Source organism: Saccostrea echinata, unplaced genomic scaffold, assembly GCF_033153115.1.
Source record: "Saccostrea echinata isolate AGI-Se365-2 ecotype Australia unplaced genomic scaffold, CSIRO_AGI_Sech_v1 ptg000012l, whole genome shotgun sequence".
Lineage (NCBI taxonomy): Eukaryota > Metazoa > Mollusca > Bivalvia > Ostreida > Ostreidae > Saccostrea > Saccostrea echinata.
In genome coordinates this window covers 12274894-12298472 of record NW_026889761.1, presented here as the reverse complement: position 1 = coordinate 12298472, position 23579 = coordinate 12274894, and the positions used below count along the sequence as shown (strand labels likewise).

The window sequence follows — 23579 nt, the reverse complement described above, 5'->3', positions numbered from 1 at the left end:
GTAAACATTATTTTTGTTTATAAAATGATGTAGATTCCTTGCAATTGTATTACGTGAGTACTTGATATTACAAATTTGCTCATAGACATCAAATGGCAAGAACATGAAATTGTGTGTGGACTGTTGATCAATAGATTTTTTGCAATGTAAGAATAAAAACAAGTATTTATATTTCTTGAGTGATGCTTCTGGCTAAAGTACACATTAATGAATCCATCGCATATATTTAGGAATCTACCGTATAAGTATATATATATATATATATATATATATATATATATATATATATATATATATATATATATATATATATATAAATATATATATTATATATATATATATATATATATATATATATATATATATATATATATATATATAATCCGGACTTCTTGGTTAGGGAACCCAGTTAAGCATTTATATATCGGTCTGGGACCCCAATGGATTAAGCAGACTTTTTCCGGTCACCCTAATATTTTAACTGATCCTTAAGGCAGTGTACTTTGTGGTAAGATGACTGATGTCCTGAAATAAGACTCTTTCGTAATTATTTTTTTCAATGCAATTATAATTTCTGCATTTTTTATTCGCATAGCGAGAAATAATTAAATTATTTATAACCCGGCATATATTTTCATAGGAATATATATATCTATTAAGTCGCCCAGAGAAAATGTGTAATATTAATCAAAATCCGCTATATATGAATAGTTTTAATTAATATCCCATTTAGTTTAATCATTTCCTATATTTTCTTACCCTTCATTCATTCGTGAGTTCAGTATTTAAAATTTCGAAAATTCATGGTCTACAAATGACTCATGTTTGTCTGGCAATAAGTTGCCTGGTTTCCGGTCGACCTGGAGAACCAGAAAAGAAGACGATGGCAGACGCCTCGAAGTGCTTTGGATCCTTTTTCGTAAGTATAAATCTGTTACTTACTATCATTTGCAGCTGTTTTTTTTTTATGTTTTATACGTCTTTTGTATATTATTTTCCCCTTTTTTATACGACGCGCTTGCATAGCGTCAATATTGACTAACAGCGAACGTCGAGGAAATTCTGAATACACATTTTTAATTTCTTTTCATTCATAATGATACATCTTTTTAAAAATCATCAAATATTTATTTTAATTAATTATTAAGTTTGTGGATGCTCATGGTTTGACGTTCGAAACATGGATATGATTGACGCATTATTTAAAGAAGCTGATAGTAAGCGCGGGGAGGTGGGGGGGTGGGGGGGGTGGGTTTCTTGTGTACGAGAATCTGAGATTTGTGTTTTGAGATACAATAACAAACGATTCTACAAAAATTAATGCAACACAAACCACTTCCTTCCTTTTATGACACTCTTTAGTTTTTGAACAATGAGTAAAATTTGGTTTAAGATTTGAACAAGACTTACAATGTCATATATTGTCAAAGACTACTTCTACAATTACATGTTCAAGAATTTAAGGTATTGCAGAGGTTTTTACTCTATTCTGCAGTTTTCAATGATGTAAACAGTTTCTGTCTATAATTTTAGATATTATAAGTAAAGATATGTTATTTTGTAGTAACAATAATTTGGCTATTAATTCATGTAATTTTCTAAGGTACTACATTTGTTAATTTTTTATGTATAAATATTATTTTTTAATATTATGTCATTATCTGTTTTATCAGCATATATCATAATTATATTAATAACAACTCAAATATGAATCTGAGTCTTCAAGGTCTTTAAGTGTATAATTCCTTTTCACTGCCTATAAAGCATTAAAATAAAATTTGTTATGTTCCCCAGAAACATAATTTTAGGAGGTAAATCTATTATTCGTATTTTAGATTTAAAATCCTGGATGAATATGAAATTTCTATTACCGTAAAAAACTGTTCTTAAAACAGTTTCTATATACCCCTTCCCCCTCATGTGTGCCAAAATTTAGTAAAGGTGAAATAATCATTTTTTTTGGTTAGATATTGCTTTTATTATACATAAAATATACATAACACAACTCACAAAACTGATTTAAAAAGGACCCAAATCCTCGGAGCTTAAAGGGGCTTTTGTCCTTTACCCACTGGGGCCACAAGGTGGCCCTCACTGGCTCACACCCCATTATTAGCCTGTTGAACCCCCCTTTAAAAAATCCTGGGTCTACCAAAGATAATTTTGAAGTCTTTATATGAAATGATAAAATGTATTTATTAGCAAAAGAAAAAGGATATAAAACGGGGGTAGTGTACCACAACTACCCAATTTAAAAAAAAAAAAAATCAATAAAATTCTAAATAGAAGATTTAAATGTCAAAAAAGCTTCAAGATAAGTATACATACATATTTTTGTTGTATGATACATGTACTTACATGTATGATAACTCTGCTAATTGGTGTATTAATAAAATTGGGTTTACTTGTACTTTTTCTTACTTATATGCCTCTTTGGGGCACACTGTACCAATTAGTGTGTTATGAAGTACTTTTATTAGTATTTTTAATTACTACTTACTTATCACAGGCACTTGTTTCAGTAATAAATTTTTTAACCCATAGTATAGTAATAACGCAATATTATTATACTATGGGTTAATTTTTTTTATCGAATCAAGTGCCTGTGTTACTTATACCTTTTTTTTGGGGGGGGGGGGGGGGGCATATGCCAACCACAAGATTTTTCCAGGACTCAATCCTGTGCAATCCTTAAATTAAAATCATTAATAAATGAATATACATTTTGGTGGGTTCTGGTGCATCCTTGAAGTCATTTTTCACATATAAAATAAAGAAAATCTAGCAGTGTTACTTTAAACAAATGAATTATGATCTACTCTGTTTCAAAAATGATATTTTTGAGTGTTTCTTCAGGGGAGGGGGGGGGGCTTGTGTCCAACATTCCCCACCATTACCACTTCTCTGTTCCTACGGCCCTCTATTCTACTGTACTGCTACCCTAAGAGGGGATAATAGTCTGCTCTTGGGATAGTCAGGTTGAACTGAATTCCAGCAACACAAAGTAAAACAAAGATAAATATTTGATGTGAAATTTTATTTACAAGGAATAAATGAGAATAAATGAGAAACATGTACTTTCAGTTGTACTCAAAATAATTGGAAAAATGTGATTTATATGATTAATGAAAATTTGAAGGAGTTTAAAATTTTATTAAAAATTACTTAGAAGATATGGATTTTAGAGAAATCCGTTGAATTTAGATCGGGTTCGAAATTCTTAATGTTCTCAATATGGCGCCTAAGTAAATGCAAAGCTTTGGAGAGAACCAAAAAAAAAAAAGGTAAGTTAATAGGAATTCATTGCTCTCATAATTTGTACCGAAGTCAATATGGAGTGGTCAGAAACGGGAAGATGGGCTAAGTTGCCAAGAACAGTGGACGTAAGAACTCACACAGCAGGGGTGTGCAATTACAAAAATTAGTTACTAGCCCGTCGGGCTAGTGGCAGTAACAAAGTTACTAGCCCGAGGTTGCCAGTCACTAGCCCATTAACTACCGAAAACAATACATGTATAAGTATAACAAAAAGGTTAAAAAAAAAACATTTAAGTTGAAATAAATAAAACAAATAATGGTTTGCGCTTTTTTCTCCCTATTTTTATCGACTATGATAATCAGGGACCTATATACTAGGTCCCTGCTATAATTATTATGTCACTGAAACGACTGGCGATAGCAACACACAAAACATATAGGTTAAAACGAATTAAAGATTATGATTTTACAACAAGGTTAATTCGTACATCAATTCAGTCGCCGTAAATATATGTATACTTTCGTTTTAGATTTACCAGTGTTTACTAGCCCGACGGGCTAACGCAGTATAGATTTATGATAGCCCGATCTCTAAAATTGGTAGCCCCGGGCGTCGGGCGATGGTAATTGCACACCCCTGCACACAAGACAATCGAAACAAACAAGTATGGTTAGAATAATGTCCGTCGAACTCAGTAACATGTATACATGTAACAGGAATGATGCTAAAAAAAATTTAAAAGGCATGCTCCATAAACTGATTAACTGAATGTAAAATAAATCAATTAATACCTTGCAAATGAAGAAAAACTCGAATTCATTTAGAAAAAAAAGTGTTAAATATGATATTTTCTCTAATCTGCTAACAGGGACCTATATACTAACAATATATAGGTCCCTGCTGCTAATTACAACCAAATTTTGCTATTTTTTCCAAATAGAAAAGCCCAGGCTCTTGATTTAAAGACCTAGAAAAACCCCTGTATGTTAACAGTACATGTATCACCGTTGGGTGAGCGCAGATGGTGAAATATTGGATACATATTCAGTTTTAACTTTAACCCCTTTGAAATATGTTTTGGGATGTGTAAAAATGCTGTGTTCTGATTGGGCAGAAAAATATTTACGTGTATATGATGTATACTTATGGCAACTTTCAGTTATCGTTCTTGACTTCCATTTTTGGAAATCGTCCAGACCTGATAATGTGCCAAATAAATAATAAATATGTTGTCAGTAGTCAAGTAAAGAGGTGATATTTCTTTTTTATTAGCTAAATTATGTAACAATGTCATTATTTTGAAATCAATTTCACAGGTATCATTTGCAATGAAGCATAACTAACTAATCCCATTGTCTTTCTGCACGAGATAATCATGCCACATTGTGTACACAAACTGTAATTAGTATTTTTACGTGGAATCCAATTTCAGTGTGTTAAAAACTGCAGGTTTTAACTTTTTCTGTAATGATATTAGAAAATGTTCGGTAATACATTACAGCCATAAAAAGTGCTTACCACATGTTTATAGCTATGTATTGGTAGGCAGGTGTATGTTCATGATCATCGGAAAGAATTTTTATTTTTCTCACTCTTGAAATTTTTTGGATTTTTCTTTGAGGCATGGTGATGAAAGTAATGGTAAAACAACCAGTTTTGGAAAAGAAATTAGCAGTATTATAACAGCTGGCTTTGCATATAACATTTAGAATTAGGGATCCCAAAGGGGGGGGGGGGGAAGTAGGATAGTTATTCAATTCGTTTCGCCAAGCTGTCGGGGAACCACACCTGGATGCCTTAGGGCTCTCGATTGTCTATAATTAGGGCCATTCAAGGGCCCCATTCCTAATTCAAAAGAGGTACCTTTCTTCCCATTTGAATGTGTTAATTTTCCCAATAGTCATTTATCCCCAAAATTAATGAAAATATGGTTGGATCTGTAATAACTAAACTTGCTATTCATATTCCTCTGTATTACAAAACAAAAATTTAGTTCATAACAAAGACCAGAAACCCAGTACAGTGGACTCCGGATATAACGAGATGCACGGGACTTATTCAGGACCCTACTTTCGTTTTGTGTACATGACTTGCATTTCGAATTTATACTTTTCTCTTTGTTGCCAGCTTACAACGACAGATTATGGTCCAATATTCATTATAACATGTGAAATTAATTAACACACACACTAATATTGAAATTGTCTAATTAAAAATTATTTTTTTTAAAAAAAAATTGTTAAAGTGCAAACCAGCAGAGCTACAGTCTCATCAGAGACTTCTGGTTTTGACACAAGTCATCAACATATTGACTTCATTTTCATACCATGATGTCATAAACATGCAGCAAAATGTGAAGATTTAAAGAGGCTGGGGGGTTGTGGCCATTTTTAGACTATATTGATCTCCATTAGAAGAAGAGCTCCATATGACAGTCAGGGGTGAGACTGAAATCCGTCATTTTTGAAAAATGATGGATAATCGTCATATTTACTAAGTACGTATTTTCGTCATTTTTGTCAATATGACTTACTATCGTCATATTTTCTTTTCAACTTAATTCTTCTATCCTGGTTACATAAAAGCAAAATTTGAATTCACCGCTGAAAGAAGAGTGTTTACACAAGTTTCATTTCATCCGGGTTACTAATTACTGCCGACCACCTGCGTTAGAACATCAACATGGAAGGTGAAAGTTATTATTTAGCGGTAAAATGTCGAATTTTGGTAGAACTAATTCGCCATTTTTACATGGCTTTTAGCCCTATAAAAACATATAGTACACCGTCTGGAAGAATACGTACTTGTAGAGAAAAGTCTCGACAAAAAGTTAAAGCCATAAAAAAGTAGTGCGCCCCGTAAAACAAGCGAGATATTTCAGTGCGCCCAGACCCTCCATTTTGAAAAAAGACGGAATATCGTCATTTTCGTCTTCTTTCCTATTTAATGCAAATAAATTGACAAATAACTCTTCCACTCTTATTTTTGCTTGGGAAATTTATACTGTCAACATAACCAGTATTGTAGTCAACTGTATTAGAGAAATGAAGTTCGTTTACAATGTTTTTTGTCCTTTTTTCAGTTGGTGGATCTAACATTTTTCAAAGAGAGGTAACTCGGTATTCTAGAAACACTCTAAATTTTTATGACTGTTTTTGGTCATTTTCTTAAAAATGACGAGTTTAAGTCATAATAAAAATTTTATTTTATGGCTTAAAATCGTCATTTTAAAAATGACGGATTTCAGTCTCACCCCTGACTGTATGAAGATATAGAAAATGATCAAATTTTAAAACTAAAATTTTTGAAATTTTTCTTTGCCAAATGATAGTTCACAGCTTAAGATACCATATCTAAAAAATTAAGTTAAATCTGGTGGTTAATTAATTATTTGTTGACCCTCCAGCCTCCTTAAATGTAATATGTATGCCAAATTCTATTATGATCTGAATTGTGGTTATGTTACTCCTTGTATTAGACACAAAATCCTTTAACAAATATGACTGACCTCATTGCAAAAATGGTGAGAAAAAAGGGAAATTTAAATGAATTTTGAACGAAACAAAGAAGAAAGCAAAATGGTAGTTAATTAACAGGGAAATTCCAATCTTTCAGGTGATGAAAAGGTGACTACAAAGATATTTTTACTTATATAACTAAGCAAATTTACGTTTGATCTCTTGAACTCTCAGTCTCTTGATTCAGAAATCCATGATCCCTCCAAGTCAAAATGCAGTCTTGATATGAATAATCTGTTGTTATTTACTCTCAATACCTCGAAGTGTCTATGTTTTAATGTTTACATGTTTTCAAAAACCCCAGTCAAATTTTCAAGAAAGACCAACGGTTGACAGTTTTTGAGGCAAAAATACCTTCTTCAGGCAACAGTCAGCTGTTCATCTGCCATTGTCTTGCCCGAATTTGACCTCTTTTTTTGACAGCCTACCAATTTTGTGTCTGTTGGGCCATGTTATAATTTTCTCTGCATCGGTGGTCGATTCCTTCAATTAAAGCAGTCGTACAATAGTCTGTCGACCAACCTTCAATCATCATCCGAACATTGGTAGACAGTTCTTAAAGTCGGTCGTCGATGGGTCAACATTATTGGAATTGGGTTTTTGTAAATCTTGGCTGATGGTGAAAATCAAACTGTGGCTTAGTGAACGATGATTGGGCGACTATTGGCCAACTTAGAATTATCTAAATTTTGAAAATTACCAGTGTTCTTAGGAATTAATGTGACTGCTCCACGTTGCTCGATACTACTGTCGGCTGATCATGTTTTTAAGCTGACGATACGACAAAAATTTGATTTGCTTGACCATAAGCTTAAATGTGCCCTAGGCATAACTCTGCACACTTTACTGAACACAAACCCACAACACATGATTGCAGTCCTGCATACTTTGAGGTATTGAGAGATACCTATACTAAATGTAGAACTCTTCAGTGAGCAGTGTTTAAAGCTTCCTTTAATTCAAACAAAGGTGTGATGGGGGGGTGGGGGTGGGGGCTTGTGATTAATTCCAGATAGGTGAACTTGTTACGTGTCTTTGAGATCAAAGACTGTTGAAGGAGTGAACAAAATAGTAGTTTAGACTATATGAATCAGCCTTGATAGTTCAATGGTTAGAACATTTGACTAGTGAAACAAGTGTCCTTAGTTCGATTCCAACCTTTTATTTTCTTTATACATTCCTTTTCTACTACAGTAGGTTACAGATTAAAAAAAATGTATATTTATATTTTAAAAATGTGTTTGTTATGACTTATTCACAAACAAAGGTGTGATGGGGGTGGGGGTGGGGGCTTGTGATTAATTCCAGATAGGTGAACTTGTTACGTGTCCTTGAGATGAAAGACTGTTGAAGGAGTGAACAAAATAGTAGTTTAGACTATATGAATCAGCCTTGATAGTTCAGTGGTTAGAACATTTGACTAGTGAAACAGGTGTCCTTAGTTCGATTCCAACCTTTTATTTTCTTTATACATTCCTTTTCTACTACAGTAGGTTACAGATTAAAAAAAAAATGTATATTTATATTTTAAAAATGTGTTTGTTATGACTTATTTACATGTTAAGGAAAACATTTAGATTTTAGAGTGATTAATAATCTCTTAAGAGAGGTACTTTTGAGTTTGATTAAAATACCTGTAATTATGAAGCTTTTATTTCCCTACAGATGTCAACAATGAAAATGAAACAAACCAATCAGTGGATCAAATTAAAAGTTTTGGTAAAAGAAAACAGTTGCATATACATGCTAACAAGAAAGGACTTACATGAAGAAGTGTTGTACAACTATGAGAATGGAAGGAGGATTTGGTGTTTAATTGAGGTAATTTAAAGTGTTGATTCCTAGGGCTGTTTGTTTGATGAAATTTAACCATTAGAATATTTAGTTTTGAAGAAATTTAAAATAAAATTATGCATGCAATTCCATTCAGGTGAGTTTTGTGACCAAAAGTCATCTTTTTCCTGATATTTTATCACAAAATTTTGTAAGAATTACAGTAAAACATGCTTATAACAAAGTGCCAGGGATGGAAAATTTTGCTTCATTATAAGTGTAATTCGTTTATATATCCATTAAGTTTACAATATATTTTAAAGTCACAGGGAATAAAAATCACTTTGCTCTAAGAGTCAATTCATTATAAGTGTGTTAGCTATAAGCGTGTTTTACTGCATGTAGAAAGAATGATATATAATTTCAGAATCTGGTCACCTTAAAGATTTTTTAGTTAAACTGTAAAGAAATATATTCTAAAGGTGAAGGTAAAGTTGTTAATTATGTAATGCTGTACACATATCCACTTTGAGGTATCAGTGGTAAAATACAATAGATTATGCACAGCGGGTCTGCATTTTAACTTTGAGGGTTTTGAGAGATTGAGAGTTAAGAGATCAAGAGAAAATTTGCTAAGTTATATAGAGAAAAAATCTGTGGATCTTTTCACAAAAAATCTTACAACATATTTTTATCTTAAGTGAAAACTTATGATAAAAATCGTTTTTACAAAAATTCTTAAGAAAGTCGTAAGTGCAAAATCTGTCATAACTTTACGAGAGCCCCAACCCTCTCTTAAGTATTTTAAAAATGATTTTATTGTAAAAATATAACCGCAAAAACCAAAATACATGTTAAATTGAACTTTGTAAAGCAACTTACAATAATATTTTATATTTTTTTCACAATCATTGTCAAAAATTTAAGTGAATAACACTACAAAATATTTATGATGTAAGTTTCACTTGTGACCTTCTTTTACGTCAGACTTTTGATTGTGACATAGATTTTAAACTTCCTTGCTTCACAAACGATTGCATTCGATATTTGTTGTCAATAATGTTTGTTATGCTGACAAATGTTAAAAACTAATTAAGTTTTATTTTTATTTTCACCCACTTATTTAAGGATTATAAAGCATATTGAAGTCGTTGCTAGGGATGAAGTCTGTCGTAAATAAAATCTTAACTTCAATCTGCTACGAATGTGTTCTTGTCGTAAGAAATTCTTAAGTTAAAATCTTACGCAAAAACTTAAGTTTTTTTGTGAAAAGGGCTACTAGACCCAAGGCTAATATTTCAAGCAATCAAGAACGTCGAAAGATCGAAGTTTGAGCCATTTGGAGTTGCCTGTAGTAAGGAAATGTGTTGCTTAACTTTATAATATCTGAGAATTTTCATACCTGTAATGACATAATCCCCCAGTTATTCTGGCATTCTCCCCTCAACCCCTTTAGCATAGCTAGAGGAATCCAAGACACCCTTCTACTTTTAAAATGTCCCATTTCTATTTCATTTCTTATGGATAACCCTGAATACCTGGTCACCTCAATAATTATTTTAAATTTCAAGGATCATACATATATCTCTGGTCCCCTTAAAGCTGACATGAACTCTTAAATATGCGATATTTTCATCCTGGTACAGCTTATTTCATTCTCGTACTCCCTTTTTCCGCCATATTTCTTTCAGATTCGCTCTCTTATTTTACCGGCTATATAAACCCTGATGACCCTGATGCCTTTGTTACACTTGAGTGATTTTCTAGCCTGGCTGTCGACATGTACACATCTCTGATAGCAAAGTCTTGGAACACGCCATGAACTGACATAAAAACATGTAGACCTGTACACATCTCTGATAAAGCAGTTTTGGAACATACCATAAATCTGAAAAACTAGGAATTTTACTGAAAACCATAAAGAAGTATTTAAATTTTGAATAATTTAGATGCAATGCATTAAAATCAAAATAGCACATGCATGTTTGATTCACACATATATTTGAACAATAAACAAGAAAAGGCTACCACATGCTACCTCATTTTTCAAATAACACTGTACTATTGAGCATTATGCCTGCTACACGGTATATGCACATACTATGCAACTTATGCATTCAAGTATAACAAATTCAGATGTACATGCATGCATGCCGAGAAAACGCATCGAATGCTTTAAAATCTACCTGAAATACTGCTATCGGTACAGGGATGTGCACATGTCGAGAGAATAACTTCCTTTTTAATGAAATATGCATCATGGAAGAAATAAATCCATTTGTAACTCAACGGTAAACACATAGTCACTAGCACTTAAACACATGTGGTCCCTGTTGATCAGTATTTTTGGTCAGGGAAAATATCAAAGGTGAAAGTGACACTGGTATTTTGCCTGATTACACAAAATAGTCACGCAAATAAAACGTTTCAGAAATCAAAATAACTGTTTCGATATATGTATTAATAGTTCATGAATGTGGCTTCATTACATCAAATTTAATACATAAACATACATTCTTGTTACAGATCTTACATCTTTTAAAGAAAATAAAAGGAGGGGGTGGGGGTGGAATATGTATAATACATCCTTCAATATATTTTAAACAAACGTCGGAAAAAAGTCGGATTTTCCTTGATCAAATATATGTAAATACAGGTGACTCTCGATGGCTCGAACTCCGATCTCTCGATCTCTCAAAGTGAACCTCTGGTCCCATTTTTTCCCTCTATATAACTAAGCAAATTTACTTCCGATCTCTCGAAACTTCCAATCTCTCGAAGTTCTCTATCTCTGGAACCAAGACCTGGGTCCCGTTACACATATTTCATTGTTTTTTACTCTCTATCTCTCGAAGTTTTGAGATATACTTGTTCGTGTGTACAATCAAGCGTAAAATTAATGCAGCTTGGACTTACCTGGATAACGGTGAACGCCTGGGGTTGGCATGGAGGTGTTAATTGGGTGTTTACATAGATGACACTATATCTGTGAGCATCCGAGTGTTGATATAAATGATTAATTGGTTATAATTGGTAAATTAGAAAGGAATTGCTTCACAACTTATTTTGACTTGACAGCGAGACGAAAATATTTAGAAAATAATTTAAGAGGCGTGTCAATAATTTTCCATAGATTATGAAGTTTTATTAGAGTGTACATAATCCCAATATGACAAACATTGCACAAGAAATCCTATCTGAAGAATTAAATACTGATTTAATACGAGAAATCTGGTAAAGGACCCCATCAAGCCCGGGGGATAGCCACACCGACGATTGCTATTCAGGTTTTATGCAATCATGAAATGAGAACAAATAAATATTGAAACTTAAAGAGATCGTTTTATTTATTCAAAATACGATCATTGTTGTTGAAATCAAGTGAATTACCTGTAAAATGCGCATGAAAACGTGCAATGATATTATCAACATATACTTCCGGTATTTATAATGGTAGAACAATGATGATCGGAACTGAAAATTCCGGATTTTATTCACTTTCTATCTCTCGAAACCCTGGATGTCTCGAACTTTTCTTGCGGTCCCTTGAACTTCGAGAGATCGAGAGTCACCTGTACGTACAATGAACTGGCTTCAACTGTTTTAGATATAAAACTAAAACTAATATATCGTAAATTTAAGCAACACTGAACAATTTGTTTCTGTACATAGATTATTTTCAAATTGGGGCCCTTTCAGGCATCACAAATTACAAGCATGATTGATACAATTACCGACAAGAACAGACATAATTATGTGTATATAAAATAATCTACAGTACATGTTTTGGTTTAAATTGAAGTTAAGTAAGTACATGTATTACACTATTAGTATATATTAGGGATGTCAGAGCCGTTCAAGAATTGTTTGGTTTTGTAGATTCAAATTATAAAGCTTCAACCTGCAATTCCATAAGATCTGACGTGATGCAACTATTCATAAAGAATATTAAACAGCTGTTACAAAATTGTAAATACATGTAAACTGGGGGACAGTTATAAGTGTAATTAAATGGATATTAATATCATGCAGTCTTTTTAGCTCACCTGAGCCGAAGGCTCAAGTGAGCTTTTCTGATCGAAATTTGTCCGTTGTCTGTCGTCGTTGTCGTCGTCGTTGGCGTTGTCGTAAACTTTTCACATTTTCATCTTCTTCTCTAGATCTACAGGGCCAATTTCAATCAAACTTAGCACAAAGTATCATTGGGTGAAGGGGATTCAAGTTTGTTCAAATGAAGGGCCACGCCCCCCTCCAAGGGGAGATAATTACGAAATAGCAAAAAATTAATGGCATTATTGAAAAATCTTCTTCTCAAGAACCAATGGGCCAGGAAAGATGAAACTCATGTGGAATTATTGTCAGGTAGTGTAGACTCAAATTTGTTCAAATCATGACCCCCGGGGGTAGGGTGGGGCCACAATGGACGATCAAAGTTTTACATAGGGATATAGAGGAAAAATCTTCAAAAATCCTCTTCTCAAGAACAGCAAAGCTATGATTGGTCATATTTATATGGAAGCATCCTCAGGTGGTGTAGATTCAAGTTTGTACAAATCGTGACCCCCGGGGCTAGGGTGGGGCCACAATGGACGATCAAAGTTTTACGTAGGAATATATAGGAAAAATCTTCAAAAATCTTCTTCTCAAGAACAGCAAAGCAGTGATTGGTAATATTTATGTGGAAGCATCCTCAGGGGGTGTAGATTCAAGTTTGTTCAAATCATGACCCCCAGGGGTAGGGTGGGGTCACAATGGAAGATTTAAGTTTTAATTAACATAAAAGTATATAGGAAAAATCTTCAAAAATCTTCTTCTCAAAAACAGCAAAGCTATGATTAGTAATATTTATATGGAAGCATCTGTAGGTGGTGTAGATTCAAATTTGTTCAAATCATGACCCCCGGGGGTTGGGTGGGGCCACAATGGATGATCAAAGTTTTAAATAGGAGTATATAGGAAAAATATTCAAAAATCTTCTTCTCGAGAACAGCCAACTTTTGATTGGTCATATTTATTTGGAAGCATAATCAGGTGGTGTAGATTCAAGTTTGTTCAAATCATGACCCCTGGGGGTAGGGTGGGGCCACAATGGGTTATCAAAGTTTTACATAGGAATACATAGGAAAAATGTGTAAAAATCTTCTACTCAAGAACAGCAAAGCCATGATTGGTCATATTTAATTGGAAGCATCCTCAGGTAATGTACATTCAAATTTGTTCAATTCTTCCCCCCCCCCCCCCCCAAACCACTTTTATATTTAAACTTTTCAACCTTTCAAGACTGAACTGATTTCTGCTTTTTCCTCGCCATAGTGCTCAGGTGAGCGATGTGGCCCCTGGGCCTCTTGTTAAGATTGTATTGATAATTTGCACAAAATCTCATAATTAAAAGTTCTCTCTGTTTTTATAAGAGGCACGCTTTAATTGTTTACCAGTCAAAGGTCACTGACACGACACGTAGAAATGGCTTCAATTAACGGGTACATGTAGTCTCGTTATGACAAGAAAGGACAAATGCAAGCATTTGATATCCTGCATTTAGGTAAAATGTGCAGTAAATATTATATTAATTTTGAAATCAAATGCATTGGATAAATATAGATGTATAGTATTTATTGTACTACGTAAATGTTTACAAATCAGAAATTCATTGTATAATGGTGATAGCGTAGGTTAAATATTGTACAACTAGTCTATAAAAGACAAATAGTGAAAATGACATGAAAAATTGATTTAAATTTCAACGAATATTCGACTATCATTCGACTAAAGCCTCCAACTATTCGACTAAGCTGTTCGAATAAAATTGACATCCCTAGTATAGATGAAAGTAACATTGGTAATTGAAATAGTTCTAACCGTGTACCCAAATGTAAAGTGAGGAGATTCTTGAAACCACTCATGTATGCTTACATGAGAGGGAGAGAGAGAGAGAGAATGTGTGTGTGTATACTTGTATGAAAATGCAAAAAAATATTTATCCACAATCTTGCGGGTAGGGTTTCAAGTAATCCTTACAGATTCTCTTAAAATACAAGAAATTGTATAGGTATCAAATTTTATACTACCTAGGGAAAATTTTCAAACTGGATGGGCTTCCTATACATACATATAAAACAGGCACGTAGCACTGTTTCTCAAAATGTGTATATGCGATGGGGAGCAGGGGGCAGTAAAATGATTGATAAGCCAAAAAAACAAAAACAAAAACAAAACTTTCGGCACTTAAAAATTTGGAGGGGTTCAGAAAAATGCCGAAATACTTGGGGGAAAAATGAAAAAGGAAAAAAGGGATTGAAAAAAATCCGTAGTCAGGGGGAGGACAGATTCCATCCATACTATCATTTTCAGAAGAAAAATATTTGAGTATTCAATACAGTATCGTTGGATGAGAGTGGGGAGAACCAGCCATTCTTTAGAAAAAATATCCTTACAAAATTAACCATTAAAGACAGGCCTGTAGAACGCGGGGATTGGGGATGCCCCCTCCCATTTTTCCAGAGCATTTTTTTAGCTTGTCAAAGATTTTTCAGTAAAGTGTCAATTATTTCTTACGGCTGTCCCCTTTCAAAAACAATGCTACGTGTCTGAAAGACACTCTCAAAAAAGAGAGTATCTCCCCCCCCCCCCCCCACTCCCCACGTGTGTGTATATTTGTTAATTTGTGTTTTGGTTAGATGCTTTGATGTTGTATTCTAAATAATTTTCTCACACCAAACTACTCAGTTTAGTTTTTAGATAATTACGAAAATCTGGCTTACATGCATGAAGCTATCATTAAAGCTGACATGAATTCTTAAAAGCGCAACATTTGCATCAATGTAGGACTTGTTTCATAATTAAAAAATTATATATGAAGCCTGTAATGCAATATATAACACACAAAGAATGTTTGTATGTTTATTAGATCTAGACAATTTTCAGTTTCACTTCATGAACAGCAATCAGACTTTTTTTTAATGATTTCTTATTTTTTATCCAGTCGCGTAAATACTAATTCCCCTTCTCACTTTTGATATTTTCCCTAGCTGACCAAAATCTGATCAGCACGGACTAAGTGTATTTGAGTGCTAGGCTGTATGATGACATGACAACGTCTTCCGGTTGAGTATTTATAGAGTTTATTACTTTTCTGCGATGCATATTTCAATGAAATACAAGGTGTAAATCACTCGGCATGTGCACATCTTCGAACGGGTACAGTGGTCTATTTTCCAGGTATGAATAAGTTTACAGCGTTCGACGCGTTCTCTCGGTATGCACCATTATATTTGCATATGGACATGCATATCAAATATGCTGGTTGTTTGTTCCATTCTTACAATAGATAATTGCAAATTGTTTGTACAATTTTTACTGTGAATTATTCCAAGTTAATTATGCTATATATCTGTATATTGGCATGCTTTTAAAAAACATGCACAACTATGTTTTTTTCTTCCAAACTTGCATTTATATTATTCAAAACGATACTTATAATTAAAACATTGCTGTGACGTCATGCCTTTGTTCTTGCAGTCTAAAAATTTACCTGTAGTCGTCCGATAATAATGATTAGCAGTCCAATAATATATTATCGGACGGCAGTGATAACAAAATCGGACAGTAGTTAAAAAACAACAAGAAGATTGAAATCAAGGTTTAATTTGTCCAGAAACCAAAAAAAAGTTAGGGAGAAAAAATTCAAGGAAAGCGAACGCGAGGAAATTAAGTTGTTAAAAATAGCAAATCCAAGAAGAAACTGGAGTCTTAAACTTCCTCAAAAGTAACACTTTCCATTCAGTTTTTTTGCAAAGCGTTTTCGATACATCACTGGGAATAAGCCAATTTAAATCCATTTCTGATAGAGAACCAGTCTGCGAATCTCTTCATTTAACGGGGTTTGTTCGCCAATGACCATGATGACCGCACTTTTAAAACCCAAGATTTTCATTATATCATTCAATCAAAATTTAGATAAAAATCCGCATTATTACTTTAAATGCATTTCGAAGATATCATCCAACACTGTATCTGTATCAATGTCAAACGCACTTAATAAAAAAAAAAATATTCCAAATCATAAAAAAATCCCTCATCACCTGACCACTGTCCATAGTTCCTGCTAAGCCAAACGACTGCCACTGAATGAATGAAACAAAAGAGTTCACTCACTGATTTTACTGTCTTAAAAAAAAAACTTTCTCTTTTCTTTTGTCTATTTATTAGATGGTTTCAGATAGAAAACTATTGATGCCTGAACTCCTATTGTGTAATTGTATTTGAATTATCGGACTCCTCAAGGTAACTTTTGGACATTTCAATAGCAATGTTTTAAGTAAGATATATGCCTCATACAATTTTATATGTAAAATTATCAGACTGTTTTCGGCCCTAACGGGCCTCAAACAGTCTGATAATTTTACATATAGAACAGTATTCAGCATATATCCATTACATATCTTTATGACTGTTTTTATATCTGCTGTGGTTTTGAAATGTTTTCATCAATTCATGTGTTCCCAGATACTTTACTGTCGGAGATGTGCACGCGTCGATAGCCAAACCAAAAACTCACTCAAGTGTAACGAGGGCATTGGGGTATATATTGTTACAATAAGACAAGGTATCTGAAAGAAATATGGCAGAATACGGCTAGTTGGTATGAAACAAGTCATACATTGATGCAAATGTTGCGCTTTTAAGAATTCATGTCAGCTTTAATGATAGTTTCATGCATGTAAGCTAGATTTTTGATTTATAGGATTAGTTTATTCATCAGTTTTAAGAAAAAGTGAGGAATCATTGCTTAAATGTAATTGATTAATGTTTTACATGCTTAAATATAGAATATATAAGGTTGTGCTCAAGATGTGGGGGCCAGGGAAATTCCCCCATCTGTAATTACTTATTCCCCCTGTCATTCTGGCATTGCTTCCTCAAACCCCACTAGAGGAGGAATCCAAGACACCCTTCCACTTTTGAAATGTCCCCTTTCTATTTCAGTTCTTATGGACAAACCTGAATACCTGGTCACCTTAATAAAGATTTTAAAGTTCAAGAATCATGCATATATCTCTGGTCCCCTTAATGATGGGTTAATGCATGTAAGCTAGATTTTTGATTTTTAAGGATGTTTTATTCTTCAATGTTAAGGAATAGTGAGGAATCATGTTGCTTAAATGCAGAATACCCAAGGTTGTTCTCAAGATTCAGGGGCCAGGTAAATTCACCGCCTGTAATGACATAATCCCCCAGTTATTCTTGCATTGCCCCCTCAACCCTCACTAGCAGAGGAATCCAAGACAGCCTTCCACTTTTAAAATGTCCTCTTTCTATTTCAGTTCTTATGGACAACCCTGAATACCTGGTCACCTTAATAAAGATTTTAAATTTCAAGGATCATATATATCTCTCTGGTCACCTTAATAATGGGTTTTATGCTAGATTTTTGTTTGATACATTTTCATTCACCAAATTGTACCACCAATTTTTTTCCCTTTGAGTTTTGCAGATCATTGTGACATTCTAGATGAAAATTGGGTATTTCATGACCTTAATAAAGATTTTTGAGTTAAACGAGTACTTGTATGAGGGTTGTCCAGAAAGTTCTTAGACAAATGCCATAATTTTCTTGATATTGACCACTCTGCCAAATGTTTACAACATAATTTTAATATAGACCATGATTTAGTAAATATATAAAAATTAAACAATATACACTATTTCACAAAAATTATAGGTGTGAATAGATTGTATATACAAGCTGCACAGCCCAGTATGACATTAAGTTAGTTTCATGATAACGTCAAGAATATGGATTTTGAATTTTTAACTCACCTCAACGAAGTTGGGGAGCTTATGTAATACCGTCAGTGCAGGCGTCCGCATCCCAGGTTAAAGTTTTTGGAGCAGATTTCTTTTCAAGTACAGTCAAACCTCGTTATCTCGAACTCAAAGGGACAAAAAAAATACTTTGAGATAACCAAGGATTTAAGATATTCAGGGTAAAATACTTAAGGAATAAGCAGATGGGACTTCAAAATATAACTTCGACATATCCATGGTATTTGAGATATATCCGTGTTCAAAAAACAGAAGGTCAGCTGTACTTCTATGCCCTATATTAATCAGAGATGCATGAAGGATGCTTCTAGTATGTTTCATTATACCAGTCAAGATTTCAGATGCTGCAAATTCAGCTAAAAGGAGCATTTCCAAGTAACTATAAGCCCTATATTGACCAGACTTGCATGGATAATACATATAAGGATGCACACTACCGGACTTGCTTCAATTGCTGGATCTGACCTACATTTTCCAGATGAGTGACCAGATTAAAGTTTTTTTAAGCAGGTTTCATTTCCAAGTAACTATAAGCCCTAGGTTGAACAAACTTGTACAAATGATACATATTAGGATGCACACTATACTTGACTTCCTTCAGATGCTGAATATGACCTACATTTTCCTTCCGGATGAGTGACCAGGATAAAGTTTTTGGAGCAGATTTCATTTCATAGTAGCTATAAGCCTGGTGTTAACCAAACTTGCATGGATGATACATCTAAGGATGCACATTACTGGACTTGCTTCAGATGTTGGATCTGACCTACATTTTCCAGATAAGTGACCAGGTTTAAAGATTTTTAACAGGTCCATTACCAAGAAATTATAAGGGCAATCTGGACCAAACTTGCATGATGATGCGTTATGGGATAAACACTCTCAAACTTGCTTCAGATGGTGGATTTGACTTACATTTTCTGGATGAGTGACTAGTTTAAATTTTTTAGGTAAGTCCATTCCCAAGTAACTGCAAGCCCTATTAGACTAAAATTGCATAAATGTTACATGTAGGGATGCAGACTACTAGATTATTAGTTTAGTGTGGGACTTTGCCTTACTTAAAGACAACATTCGTTGAGGTGAGCTCTGTTATCTCTTATTACCTATGATTATCAAGTATTTGTGGTGCACATACAATTTTTTCTTGATTTAGCCACATGCACTGCTAGTGTGTGTGTGATATTTACATATAGACCATAATGGAGTAAATTTTTAAAATTCAATAAACGATAATTTAAGAGTATCATCAGTATGCACACTTCCTGTATATAGCTGCAGAGCCCAATCCGATGTTGCGTTTTATTTATTACACATTATTATGCTTCCTGTCAGTTTGTCTCTATATAATCAATACCCAACTATTTTCGCATAGTGTTCTAAGGATTTATATATCGTAAACATACTATGCCGAAATAGCTAGTGCGTGGCTTCTTTTTCTGAAAAAAATCCAACAGCTCCCACGCCATGGATCGAACTCACGACCCCGACATCATCAGTCTGACTCGCTACCGATTACGCCACAGATGACATTGTCTAAAGCACTGTATTATAATATATATAAACTTAGTTTCAAATATTTTACACTTAAAGAGAAAAAAATAAACAAATTAATTTTCTAAAATAGTTTCTTGCAATTTTTTCCCCTTCACTCAACTAAAATTCTCTGAAACTACATGTATCTGTACATGGATCATTCAAAATTAAAGAAAAAAGATAATGTACATGTAGCACAATGTGACGTCATGATAGGGGTGTACTAACATGAATGTAAGAAGTGATGAAACATTGGAAATGGAGAAGATGTTGTCGTTTTGATACAACAGTCAGCATAATAATAACAATAGTGTTGTACTTTGCATGCACTATGCCTAAATAGTAGTCAGGGTTTGACACATAGTGCACTCACCTCCGGCTCGTGAAAAATCATATATACCAATTTCAAATCAATGACCTAAATATATTCTAATAATTTTTAGATGTTTGTCAATGAATAATTAGTTTGTCTCTGACATTGTTTCAACCATATTTTAGATAATACATAATTTTATGATTGGACGCTGTTCCATACGGATGGCCGACATCGCTTTTTCTGTCAATTTGTGAAACATATTTGTTGCAGTTTTTTCTTAAGGTCAAGAATTAGTAAATGAAAGGAGCCTACAATTTCTTTAATTTGAGAAATAGATTCCTTTAATGACTATAACTTGGTCAAATAAGGTGTATTGAGGCATAACTTTTAGGTAAACAAGATTTTAAAAAATCATATTTTAAGCTGTTATTTTCAGTGAAAAATTAAGAAAACCTGTCATGAATATGGGAGTTTTTTTCCATGTCAGACAAAGGAAATGTATCCAGATTGCCTAGTATACTGTCTCTAAGAAAACTGTAATTTGTATGTTCTTAGCCTTTGAGGTAAAAAGTTTAATTTAACATGTACCATATAGCTGAACTCAGACAATTAGTCACCAAAATATTTGTCTATTGATGACAGGAAAGTTGAATTTCTCTGCCATTGACATTAGGTGTGTAACAGGAAAATGCTGCATAAGCAAGAACAGGATTTGAACCCAGCCCTCTGTATCACTAATCAGGTGCTTTAGCATGTTTATTAACTGAGTGATCTGGCGATGGGGATCAAGCCTGTCTGATCGCCAAATTCCTCCCTCCTTAAATTGTATTTGCCCTTGAAGACACAACTCAAGTTCTTTTTACCCCTGGCAAGCCTTTTACCTGCAAGTCGAGGGGTGATCAATGGCACCAAATAAATATGGGATGGACCAAACCAGGATTTGAACCTAGGTCCCCTGAATCACTAGTGTAAGTTTCTTTTTAAAAGGAATAACATTTTAATACACATAGTAAATTAGAATTTCATTTTTTTCAGGAAATGGATAAAAAATTGGTATGTGTCGAGCAACTATAGCCACCTGATAGAAGGGTAAATTAGAAAGTTCAGATTACATTATGCCAACAGAGATGATAACAATGCCAACCAAGCTAAAAGTTGTCAAGGTTAGAATTATTTTTTTCATTAAATTACAATGTATGTACATTTAATATTTTCATATCAACTTACATGTATGAAGGTTGTTATTTTTTTATAAACCTGTTGTGTAGGAAAACTTTTGTATTGGAGACAAGACAAGTTAATGACTTAATGATAGACTCACTGCAGAGAGAGATGTTGGAAAAGTGGATTTTGTTAACAAAAGGAAGATAAGGTAAAATATGAGAGGAGTTGTGAGTTTTGTATGACACAGTACTATTTGTTAACCAAAAAATTAATCTGAAAAATCTTGAGAAATTTAACTAAAGAAAACTTCATGAAAAGGAAGCACATGCACATATAAGGGGAAGCAACCTATTGAAAATTATCTTGCAGCTGTTCTCGGGTCAAAAAGTGATTTAGGATTAATAACTTGTATGCATATACATGTATATAAGGAAAATCTACATAAGAGAAGAAAGGGGGTGCATCTAGATAAACAATTTTATTTCTCTATGTTAAATAGCTGACATTGACTGTGTTCTTGATTTAAAAAAATACGTACATATGTTGGGGTAACTTCAACTGAATGTTAACATCTACTTTAGTTCATCGAAACTTGTGGACAGGATCATATGATCCTGCATGTACTATTTAAGCCTTGATTTTTTTTTTTAACTTAGATGCTTAATTCACCTTTGACAACTGAGTGTGTTGAACATCATTATCAAAGATTCCATTCATTTAAGATTTTATGTTGGTTAAGAAATGTGTCATTTAGGGAGATTTGTTTTTTATACATGTGCGTAAGTTATTTTGTAATTATTTTATAGCAAAGTAAATTTTTCAATTATGATTGTTCTAAGTTTTAGAGATTAATAGAGATTTTTCTTTTCTTTTTTTTTTTTTTTACAGATCAAGGCTGCCAACCTTTGAGAGATACACTTCAAAAAGAGTGTTTAAATTCAAGACATTCAGTCACAGTACTCTGTAAATATTATAAAGTAAAAGTTATTTATTTAATTTGGAAAAGCATTTGAGAAACAGAGGATGTGAAAAAGACTTTGTCCATTTCAAGCTATCTGTTGTCAAGTACCAGGAATATGTGGATTTTATTCAACAACTTTATTATGAATTTGAATAGCAACTTTCAATGTCTGGAAGCTTTTTTATCAGTAGGGATGTAGATGTGAAATTATATAAAAATTATTTTCAAAAGATATTAATCAAGAAAATTTTTGTAGATTAATAACAGGTAAAATTTGTAATGAGAGATCTTTTATTGATCATTTGCAGTAGTAAGCGACAGTTGTTATAATTGTACCCCCACTCTGAAGTAGGGGGGTATTCTCATTTACCCTTGTGTGTCTGTCTGTAACAATTTTTTGTCGCAGTTTTCTCAGCAACTACTCATCAAAGATGCTTGAAATTTTGACTCTCTCTTTGACTAGTCATGCCATATTGTGGGATTCATGAGAGTGTATATTCACATCAGAGTGGGGGTATTACTAGTGAGCATTGGCTCACAGACTTCCTGTTTGCTGAAGTTTGTGTTTGACCTTCATGTCTTTAACATGATATGGCTTAAGGATATGCACAGTATAGTTTGAACTATATTTTCTTATTCTCTCTATAATTTAAGAAATCCAGTAATTGAAAGATCTTTGTGCAATTTTATGATACCTGGTAATGCTTGCACACCTTATCTGAATCAAATTTTGAAGAAAATACCACATAAATCATTTTTTTTTGGGGGGGGGATTTTTCTTTTAAAAAATGCAAGGGTTTTCATCATTTGATATTTTTTCAAAACTCCTGATACATGTAATGTATGCTGATTTTTTTGTCAAAGAACACGTAATGGTATCATGATTTTCAATTATATTTTCTCTGAAAATTATCAGTTGGAAGGTTCACTGTAAAGTGCATGTACATTGCATATGACCTTAAAAATACTGTGGTGGCAAAAGACAAGAAATTTTTTTTTTTTCAGTTTTGGTACATGTACTATATTATTATTTCGTTAACCTGTCAATTTTAGATCAAATGAATAAAGGTTAAAAACTATTATTTGACTCTTTGTTTTCGTGAGTTATCTAGAGCAGGCTCGTAGCAACAGTTTCAAAAGAAAAAAAAAACCAAACTGACTAAAAGTGGGGGGGGGGGGGGACTTCCCGAAATTATCTGACAAGCAAAAAGAAAAGGTGATTTACTG

General features: G+C 33.4%; 2 protein-coding genes and 1 long non-coding RNA gene across 3 annotated transcripts in view; 2 read left to right on the top strand and 1 right to left on the bottom strand.

Annotated features, from left to right (window-relative positions):
* Positions 1 to 23579, bottom strand: part of LOC133185364 (NADP-dependent malic enzyme-like) — a 70899-nt gene that overhangs the window by 15888 nt on the left and 31432 nt on the right. The gene's annotated exons all lie outside the window — the stretch shown is intronic.
* Positions 1 to 23579, top strand: part of LOC133185360 (CUE domain-containing protein 2-B-like) — a 36674-nt gene that overhangs the window by 4941 nt on the left and 8154 nt on the right. The window lies entirely within an intron of this gene.
* Positions 862 to 23215, top strand: LOC133185361 (uncharacterized). Its single transcript, XR_009720904.1, has 5 exons — positions 862 to 919; positions 8443 to 8598; positions 21263 to 21390; positions 21496 to 21599; positions 22280 to 23215. It is a non-coding gene; the product is annotated as an uncharacterized LOC133185361 (long non-coding RNA).